This window comes from Sciurus vulgaris (genome assembly GCF_902686455.1).
Source record: "Sciurus vulgaris genome assembly, chromosome: 5".
Lineage (NCBI taxonomy): Eukaryota > Metazoa > Chordata > Mammalia > Rodentia > Sciuridae > Sciurus > Sciurus vulgaris.
In genome coordinates, this window is record NC_136465.1 from 48,076,417 (window position 1) to 48,087,757 (window position 11,341).

Genomic DNA, 11,341 nt, shown 5'->3' on the forward strand with positions numbered 1-11,341 from the left:
CAGAGCAGAGTGACTAATCTGTTCTCTGTTGGGGTGCAGAGATCTGCTCACATCTACCCAGGGTGCCTCTTTATTCTCTGACTCAGGGACCTTGACCTCTGTAGGAAGATAGTGTTACCTAGAAGCATTCCATCAGGCTGACCTCAGCAGTTGCCACCACCCTAGCCTGCAAGGGCACTAAGGGCACCCATTCGTGACCAATGCTAGCTTGCCACCTTCTCTTCCACACAAAGAGTAGACAGCTTTCCCGGGACTCGGCAAATAATACCTTCTCAGAGACCCTAGTACTTCCACAAGGAAGTGAGGCTTCTGCAGAGCAGTGAGACAAACCTAGTTAGAGGGATTCAGGTATCAGGAAGGGGAGTGCACAGGAGCAGGGCTTGGGGGATTCTGTTCCACTGCTGGGACACTCTGTAGAATAATAGGACATTGCCTAGGTCACAGGTACCTGAGTGGTGAAAATAGGCTGCTAAGGAACTCTCCCCTTCAGTGAGGCAAGGAAGAACACAGGGAAGAGATGGCCTTGGGGAAGGGGTTGGTGGGGTGTATCTCTCCTCTGTATTCAGAGTGTGTGCTAAAAGTATGGATATGAAAACAGAGCATTCTGAGGGGCAAGGAAAGAGACTGAATTGGTTCAAGAGAAATAATGAGGCTTGGTAATTGGGACAACACTTTGAATAGGATGCTGACGTTTTGGGCCTTGGCTTGGCCTCTGATTATTGTGGAGCCCCATGATGCAGTGGGTGACTTAGATGTCCTCCAGTTGGTCTCTTATTTGGTATAGAGTTAATGGTATCTCCAACCATCTTCCAAAATAATTCAGAAGGAGCATAAATACTTAATCTGTGCTGGCATAATGGACAAAAAAAATCCCAGGAGTTTAGTTATGCAAGAGCAGGACTGGGGAGAACCAAGTGTGGGGGAGAATTCCTCTCTGGCTGTTAACTGCTAGGCTAGGTCTTAAGGACTGAAGCTCTGCCTCACAAGGTGGGCAGGCTCAAAAAGGATGTGCACAGCTTCTCCTGAGAGCTGGCCAGCTGGGAAGGGTCTGAAGACTGGTCTAGGAAATTATCCTCCATAGGGCAATTCTCTGGGTAGTGCTTTAATAAGCAGAAATGGTTCCCCGCTAGTGAAGGCAGAAATCAAGAGAAAGCTAAAAAGAGAAAGAAAAAGATAATGTGAGAAGAGGAAAGAACCAGGGTCTAGAGTAGGCCTTATTGTCAGGGACAAACTAATGTTAAAATGTAGGAAAATCTCTGCCAAAGTAAGTCATTTGACCATCTTGAGATGGCCTTAACCTCTCAGGGAAACAACACTCAAAAGATATGTCAGAAGAATGGTGCTTAAAAAAAAAAAAAAACAAGCTAAAGACTCTTTATTAGTGACCTTGATTACTAATAGAGGACCTTAATCATATGTTTAAATGACTTTAATCATAAATTGAAAGAATAGCTTCATCCTGTTGTGAACATTTGATCGCGTACCTCCCTGTGTGTCCCAACACTAGGCTCTCAGAGCACCTAGGAGCACAGGAAAGGTCGGTCCAGATGCCTCTTGGGACAGCAAAAACAGGGGTGGCATCAGACAACCCTGCTGAGAGTCTGTGCTGGCACAGCAAGCTGGGAAGTCCTTGTCTTTTGTGCATGGTCCTCAGCTGGGTCTGGCTAATGTTTAACCAGAACCATTAGTTCGTTTACAGGGTGGGGTGAGCTGTTGTCTAAGGAGGCAAACCTCAACATACTGCTAGGCATGAATGAGGGAATCATGTTAAGACTTTACAGAAAAAGTAAATTCCAGAATTCCCAAGCCAAGTATTAAGGTAAGATGATAGGATTGCATTCACAATAAAGTTCCTTAATATCTGTAAATAATAGAAACTTCACTGCTACATACACAGAAGTAGTAGTCATTTTTTTCATAAAGGAAATAGTCTTAGGAGAAATGAAAGACTGGAAAAAACATTAGAAATTATCTTCTAATGTAACCCCTGGACTGAATTTTTCCAAAAAATGTAGATGGATGATTATTAAAAAAAAAAAAAAAAAAAAAAAAAGCATATTCCTAAGTGATCACAAATAAGTCGTGTTTAAGAGACAGAAAAATAAAAGCTGTAACTTTAATCAGACTTTAAGGAACTCCAAGTAAATTCTATAGTTGGGAAAAAAAATAGCTAATGATCTGGAAGTGAGACTTGGATGTTCTTAATCCCTTATCCTCAGAAGAGTCTGCGTTTCCTTTCTTCCTCACCATCCCCTCCTACCCTGTGCAGGGGAGAGATGAATGGAAGAACTGGGAACCACAGTGGAGGCCAAAGACAACATCAAGGAAAAGACCCTTCTCCACACACACTGTCCCACTTGAAAGATGATACCTGGCACCTTGCAGTATGGGAATTCTGAGGGAAATGAAAAGGATTTTAAACGTGAAGGCAGGCCCATGAGATGAAACCCTTGTTGTGGCAGGCGAACCCTGCCACGTACATCTAAAGATGGCGACTGGCAGAGAGCAAACGGCTCCTGATTAAGCTTGGAGAATGGCAGGACGCATTTACAATTGGCTGTATCATAATCAGTTCAGCTGCCTAGCGCGTGGACAGATATACTTTACATGTATGCTCGAGCGAGTGATTGCTTGACCTTTAACAGGATTGGATGGACATATCTGGTTACAATTGCTTATGCATGAGACTGCTTATATATTGAGGGTGTTATTTGAATAAAGCAGAAGCTGCTTCATGAACCTCTGAAGTGTACGTGTCTTTCTAAGCTGGAGAAGCGGCGCCGAGCCACTTGGAGCAAGCCAGGCAAAGAAGCCACGGTTTTCTGTAAGTGGAGCCACTTGAAGCAGCCCCGGCGGCAAGCAGCAGTTCTCCGTACCTTGTTAGGAAAGTAAATGAGGGCAGAATTTTATAAATATCAATTTGTGATATGAAATGAGATTAAAGACTCTTATTAATTCTGTGATTCTCTCCCAAGGGAGTCACCAGATGTTCATTCTCCAGTCTGTAAAACATGCACAGATGTGTCAAATTAGTAAGAATGGCGATACCAAGACCAGAAGGAGTAAATTCTCTCATATGCTGTAGGTGAGTTAGTATAATAGTGCAACTACTTTAGAATTGTTTGGAAAGTTCTAAAAAGTTAAGCTACTCTCAGAGCCAGGCATTCCACTCTTATGTATATACCCAAGAGAAAAAGAATGCATACATCTGTGTAAAGGCTTGTAGGTAAGCGTTCTCAGCAGTTTTCTTTATAGTAATCTTAAGCTGGAAGCAACTCAGAGATCCACCAAAAGATGATTATTAAGGTTACTATAGATAAAAATTATGTGCTGGGAACGGTGGCACATGCCTATAATTCCAGCAGCTCAGGAGGCTGAGGCAGGAGGACTGAAGTTTCAAAGCCACTTAGTGAGGCCTTAAGCAACTTAGTGAGATCCTGTCTCACAATTTAAAAAAAAAAAAAAAAAAGGATTGGGGTTGTAGCTCAGTGGTTAATTGCCCCTGGGTTTAATTCGTGTCTTTTTAAAAAAATATGTACTGGGCTGGGGATATAGCTCAGTCGGTAGAGTGCTTGCCTTGTAAGCATCAAGGCCCTGGGTTCGATCCCCAACACTCAAAAAAAAAAAAAAAAAATATGTACTGTTTATTTCAAAAAGCTAGACGAAAGGATTTCAAATATTTTCACCATAAAGAAGTGAGACTTAAGGATATATATATATATATATGTTTAACCTGATTTGAACATTGCACAATATGTACATCTATTAAGCACCACATGGTACTCCAATGAGTAGTATAGTTTCTGTGTTTTTATGTATCAGTTTTTTAAAAAAAGAAGATGAATATCACTGACTATAGTATAATGGTATAACACTCAACAATAAAAATGAATAAGCTACTGATATACATAAAACATGTCAATCTCAAAATGTTTCATGCTGAATGAGAGACAAAGGGACTATATTCTGTAATTTTATTTATGCTGAATTCCAGAAAAATACAAAGTATTGTGAAGGAAAGCATATCAGTGACTACCTGGGATAGATAGAGGGATTAGAGAGAACCACAGGAAATGTTTTTGAGTGAAAAATATGTTCATTATTTTGATTGCAGCCATGGTTTTATGGATGTGTTTTGGCATATATGCCAAAATTTACAAAGTTTTTTACTTATTAAGTTTATTTATATTTAAATACATGTACTTCAATATATACAATTCATTGTATATACATATATATATATATAGTATATTCAAACAGCTGTCAAAAATAAAATATCCATTCCATTCTTGTCTAGATTGTAGGCTTCTAATTGTCCTTATATAAGTATATGCACTTATCCATTATATAAATATATATCTCATTACAAATATAAATATATATATATCTCATTATATACACATATCTTTCCTTAAAACAGCTGTAAATAAAATGTTCTTTTCATTCTTGTCTAGAGTGCAGATTTAATTATGCTTCAAAATTCACCTCCACTATCACTTTCTCTGTGACCTTTCCCAGATCTTCACCTTCCCCACCATATAAGGCAAAATTAACTTTTTCCTCCCGTATTCTGTCTTTGTGTCTTAGATCCTATTTCCATACATATAGTTCAATTTCTTTGTTTTCCTTTCTCTTTAGTTAAACTGAGGACCATTTCTACTTATCTTTCAGTTAACATGGAGATGCTAAGAAAGGTTTATGATAGCACTGTAGGGCTGGGCTGGGCTCAGTGGTAGAGTGCTTGCCTCACATGTGTGAGGCCCTGGGTTTGAGCCTCAGCACCTCATAAAAATGCTAAATAAAGATATCATATCCATCCACAACTAAAAAAATACTTAAGATAAAATAACACCCTAAAGGTTTCAGGACCAGCAACTTGAGCACTTAAGTGGAAAGGTGCTACAGAAACTTGAGAATTAAATCATAAATGAATGTGGAAAGCTGTCGATGCAGAAATCTGTCATTGAAAGAAAAGCAGCTTATGGAGACATAAATTCATACTGCCTGACAGAAAGCAGAGGAAATCATGGTTTTTAATTAGCATAATTGTACGGGGAAGGCTGGGAATGAGGACATCTTGTCTTGGACTTGGTTTTTGAGTGATTATCTTTTCAAAATGTCTTTCCTCCTGGTTTCACTAAAACATCGACTAGAAATTGACAGTGCTTCATTATCTCACTTGAGTTCAATCTGAAAGTTAGAAAAACTCTACGGAGCTCCCCATTACTACTTGAAACTTGGAAATGGACTACTATAAATACAAGATCACTCTTTTTGTTCATTAAATGAGTCTTTTAAGTGCTCTTAATTGGAAAAACCAATTCACCTACTTCAGTGTTTTCTAATTGTACAGTCTATCAATCTAAGGAACGAGAGAGCAAAGGCAGGGCTTTACCTCTATACCTTCCACAGGTGAGTCAACCTCTTGGACCTCAATCTCATCTTTTAAATGGGGATAAAAGGACTTGCTTTCTATGAATCATGACATGAAAATTCTTGGAAAATATAAGGAGTGTCCCAGCAATTCTGGTTCTTAATATCTATTCCAGAAAGATGAAAACATACGTCCACAACCTGTGCACAAATGTTCACAAGAGTTTTCTTCATTTTAGCCAAATCCAAATGTATGATCAACAGATGAATGGACAAACAGACTACTCTGTTATGTAGAAAGGATACTGGAAGGGGAATGAAGGGAAGGAACGGGAAATGGGGAGAGGAAAGACAGTAGAATGAGTTGGACATAACTTTCTTATGTTCTTATATGAACACACGACCCGTGTAACTCCACATATTTACAACCACAAAAATGGGAAATTATACTCCACGTATGTATAATATGTCAAAATACATTTTACTGTCATGCATAACTAAAATAAATAATTTATTCATTTATTTTTTTTTTTTAAGGATGCTGGGCAGGTGGTACACAACTGAGAGTGAGAATCTTACCTGGCTGTAAAAGGCACTTGGCAAATTTTCTGAGATTACCGTCGTTTTTAGTAGCTGAACAACACTACCCATTTCTGTCAATCAAATATGCAGTGACTGAGGACATTACTTAGAGCTCAGGACAACAATGATCCCATTTCAGCTCAGTGTTTGGCAAAGGAAGAGCATGACTTCTTACCCCAGGATTCCACCTTTGTCACTTATTTCATGAATTTTTGAATGCAAGCAAATATCTTGCGGAATAGTAAAATTTTCATATTTTTACCACTTCCATGCTGTTCCTCAAGATCTCAGATTGCCAACAACCGAGTGTCAACTGACTAACTTAACTAGAAACCTAAGAAGAGGTCTCAATATGGTCTATTCACCATAACTAATAACCTCTGTACACTTACCACTTATACAGATCTCCAGTTATTGTCCAGAGCCCTAAGAAGTCCTGCTACATTGTCTTCACTTCCTCTGACCTTTCTGAATGAGGGGAGCCAGGGAAGGCAAGCAACTGCTAATCTGCCCCCCTGTAGGCAAAGAGTCCCTTGCAGGCAGTCCCTGGCTCCTCTGCTGCTTTGTTGCTGCTCCGGATGCAGAGAAAATTGTCATTCTCAGCCAAAACAAACACTTCCCCATCTGGGAGACCCACTGAGTGACAAGTAGCTTTTGATGTGAACATCGCTCCCCCAGAGAGTTATTTGTTTGGAAGCTGGGAGGAGAAGGAAGACACTTGCCCGCCAAAATGCTGTGCTATCATGTTTGTACTTCCTGCAATGCAATCTTCATGATTCTGGGCAGAAGAGTCTTGAAGCTCTGGCACTTGAAAAGGAAAGTTGTTTCTGAAACTAGATTCTTCCTGGCACAGCTCTGACATGCCTTTATTAGGCCTGATGAAATCATCTGCAAGGTTTTCGTTCACTTTGATAGATCTTTCAGACCAGAAACGGGGGAGAAATCAGGCAGGGATCTGAAGTCCAACAACTGCAACTGTTAGGAACACTGGAGTGGGTTCATGAGGTTCCATTATCCTGGAAAACCAGAGAAATTGTTTTGGAAAACTGTCCTTGCAATAAAAACAAAACAGAGGGAAGCAACTCAGAAAGAAAGTGCCCATGAACCGTTGTCAAGAAATGGAAGCACATCCTTTAAAAGGGACCCAAATTTGAGGAAACTCAAGAGAACATCATTCTTCATAAATGGATATGTTTGCCCAGGGAATTGGGACAGTATTCCTTTAGAATCACAGACAATATTTAAATGATTTGCATCTGTCTGACATACCCTTCAACAGAAGGCTGCTATTCTTAAGAGGTCTTATGCTTAAGAGGTCCAATTGCTGAGAGTATTGGGACAAACTTCTCATAAACCTGAGGTGTCCACCAAGCTGGCATTTTGAAAACACTCAGACTTTAGGAGAAAAATCTCACAATCCAGAGTGAAAAATGAGCAGTTTGGGAAGTTTAAAGATGCTTATTCCCTCAGATAGCTTTCATTTGGTACAAAATGAAATTTGATGTTTTATCTCTATAAAACAAAGAAATTACATGTGCTGTCTGTCCATCTATCTTGGTTGGTGTTGGGTGCAACACTGCCAAATCTAGGGCCAGAGGCACCCTGAGAACAGTTTGCATACAGGTTTGCTGCCCAGAGGGCCGAAGTGGAGCCTGGTGCAGCGCATGGCAGGGGCTGAGCTGGGCAGGCACCTTGCATGTCTCCCACAAGCCCATCTGACAAGGTTTCAGGGCAGGGGGGACCTGCAACTTGGCAGTGCCCTGGCTGGATTGGAGCCAGTGATCCAGGAAAGAACGTTCTTTCTCTAGGGTACAGCCAAGCATCATCATGTGTGATTTGAAAGTGGTTTTAATGAAGGTTGTGTGTATCTGTTTACCTCCACTTACCTCATGGAGACCCCTTTCGGAGATGCAGATAGCATTTGCATGACATGCTTTAAAAAATTTAAAAAAAAAAAAAAAAAAAAAAAAAAAAAAACAACTCCTTTGAATTCAATTTTTGATGTTAACAATGGAGCATTGTGTCATAGTCACTCTTGCAGTGGAAGTTGCTCAGGGTAAAAGAAGTAACTACTTACTCTAGTGTAAAGAACAGAGGATTTGTGGGTCTCTGGGCCCTGCTCCATTCCTTAGAAACAATGGTGACAGCTTTGCTTGTGTGGAGAGAACATTGGATTTCCATACCAAAGCCCTTAGTTCCAGTCGGAATTTTACCCCATATCAGTCACAACTCCCTGGCAGGTTACTTAGTCTCTCTGAGGCTCACTGCCATGCTCTTATGTAGGGATGGCATATGTGTAAGCGCAAAAGGATAGGAGGCAGACCTCCACAGACTCAGAGGAACCTTTATTCCTTTGTGGACTCAGACACTGTTGGGACCCATTTTCCAGATGGGGAAAATGGGCCCCAGTTACAGAGGGGATTTTGGTTTCATAAGGTACAATGATGTACCTTATGATTGGAAGCTGTGTGCGTGCAGTTTTGACCATCAGGGTCTAGTTGTACAGGTTAAAACTTTAACTTAGGAGGGTGGTTGTAAAAAGGTTGAAACTCACTGTTCTTATTCTGGGATCCATTGTTCCCAGAGTTTCAGTATTTGCTGTGCCTCCATTTAGGGCTAATTTTTTGATGGGGGAAGGTCTAAGTTCAGGGCCCATTGTTATTAGGAAAGGGTGTGCTGGGAGAGGTTTAATGTTTGGCCCATTTCCCCTCCCTTCTCCCGAGCCACATTGTCCCTCCATTTGTCTTGGGGAGCTGTCTTTTAGGAATATTATTTTCCATAACCCTTTAATATGACCTTAGAGAGCTGTGTGAGGTAAGGCATGGGAAAGCACTTTGCCAATCGTGAAGCGCCATGTGATTGGGGGGTACCATTTTTCTAAGCAGCTGTCAGGGTCATCAGCTGTAAAACATGCATCATCATTAATGTCACCAAAGCATTTCATAAGCAACTACTGTATAATGCAAGGGGCCAGGGAAGGGGAAAACAAAGTAATTTAGGATATGATCACTGTTCTTGAGGGGCTTACAGACTACCTAATGAGAAAGAATGAGCTTAAAAAAATAAATAAATAAAATAAAACCTGTTTCCCAGCCAAGTCAAGAATGATCCAGAAGTGAGTACACAGGAGAAAGGGACACTAACTTCCAGGAGCAGGGTAGGACTTGAACATTGAAGGACTGTCCATGAAGCCAGAATTAAAAACAGGTAGTTAGAATAAGTAGGTGATTGGACAGGATGGAGAAAATGGAGGCTGATTTGAGTCCAGGAAGTTGGAAACTGCACCCTGGGAGATTGGAATGTTCGACTCCAGAGCCCGTGAATACCACCCCTCCCCAAAAGGTTGTTAATGAAGCAACTCCTGAGCAGACCCAGAGCTACTAACCAACGTCCCCTGGGCCTCTCCCTTCCTGCCTAGCGCTCCACCTTGGCCCTTCCAGTCCACCTGTTCACCCCCTGGCCATCCCACAGGGCATCTCCTGGGCCTAGTCAGGTAGCAGGAAGGAGAAAGATAAGGGGCGGGGGGAGCAGGAGAACAAAGGAAATTTAGTCTATAAATGGGGCAGGGCACTCTCACAGGCAGAATACCAGCCATGGCCCCCTTCTCCCTCTGGGAAGAAGTCTGTGTTACCACCTTTAAATTAAACCTGCTCTATGTGCTTGCCTAGAAGTGCTTCTCTACTGTTCAAACTTCAACATCTGCGGAAGCAGAACTCATCACTGATAAGAGGCAGTATCACCAAGATGCTGTGGGTGCCCATCACGTGGTGAACATTTGGTCACATACACATTAGTAGAGAATGGAAGACAGAGTCTACACTAGTTTTGAATTTACCTTTCACCATCAATTCTCCATTCGAGAACTTAATTTTCCCTTAACCCATTTTCATCCCATTGTCCCAGAAGGGGAACAAGTATGAAATTTAAACATAAGCTGGACACAGCTGCACATGTCTGTAATTCCAACAACTTGGGAGATTGAGGCAGAGAGATCACAAGTTTAAGGACACCTGGGCAACTTATTGAGACCTTGTCTCAAGATAAATAAAAAGGGCTGGGCATGTAACTCAGGGTGAAATGCCTTTGGGTTCTATCCCCCGTACTGCAAAAAAAAAAGAAAGCGAAAACCAAAAAAATTCCAAATCTTTAATATGATACATAACATACAATTATATAATACGAAATATAATTATATAAAAATAAGAATATAAGTATGATATTAATATATGCTCCTTTAATAATAGCTCTAGATTATTATTTCTAACCTAATGCAACTGTGCCAATTTCATTGAAAGATTTGCAGAATTGAAAACTTGGAATATAATGAGTTAAACTGTAGATTACCTGTTATAGCTTTCTCCATATGTCAGAGAAATGTTGTAAGAAGGTAAAATAATATTTCAAATGCCAGGTCTTTATGTCTTTTGGAGTAGAGAAGCCAATAAACAAAGAGACTATTATTATGTCATCCATTGTTTTTCAATATTTTCATCAGACACCAAACTGAAACCTTCTGTTCAGCAACCCAGGGTGTCTATGAATGATAGGTTGCCCAGTATTAATGAATTCCTTTCTTGGTGCACAGACCACAAGGGTATGTGAATGAAAACTAGACAAACGACCCGGATGTCATGCCAGTTTCTATTCACCAAACTGAGTGGTGTCTGTTTCCAAACGCAGAGACACCACACAAAGCCAAGCTGGCCATTCTTTCTCAGGGCTTGCTGCACGCTCTCAACAACATCACTCCAGGAATATTAAGTGTCTCTCTCCTCTATCCTTTCTTTCCCTTCATAGTAACTTTAGAATGACCACAAAGGAGAAATTCCAGACCTCACAGGGCCTGTCCCTGGAATGTGATAATCTCCCACCCACCCCCAACCCCCAGCAGAGCAGCTCCCTAGGCCGGCACCCTGGTGAAAAGCCCTTTTATAGGAGCACTCGTGAGCGGGGTGTTATTTAGAAATGGTTATCCTACCAAAAGAACATAAATGGCTGCCCTCGGCTTAACAATGCCTTGGTTTTCTTAATTCCAATGCTGTCTCCAATGGGCTGTTGCCTTTTCAGAGTTGAAACAAAGGGGGCTGCTGGGTGATAAGCTAGGGCCCAGCAGCTGGCCCAGGCTGGGCCTGTCGGCAGGATGAGGGCTGGGATCAAATGTGTGATTCATAGCTGGGAGGAGGCTGCCAACTCCAGCTGCAGGGCGCAGTCTGTACTGGCCAAGAAGGAGCTCTGCCCTGTGCCCTGTGTGTGCTCTCTGCTGGGAGCACAGATCCCACTCTGCCTCCCTCCCCAGCTCTTGTCTCCACAGGGAACCGTTCCACAGGCCAACACCCAGCTAGCTCCTTCATTCTATCCATGTTCAATCAGGTACTGGAAACAGTAC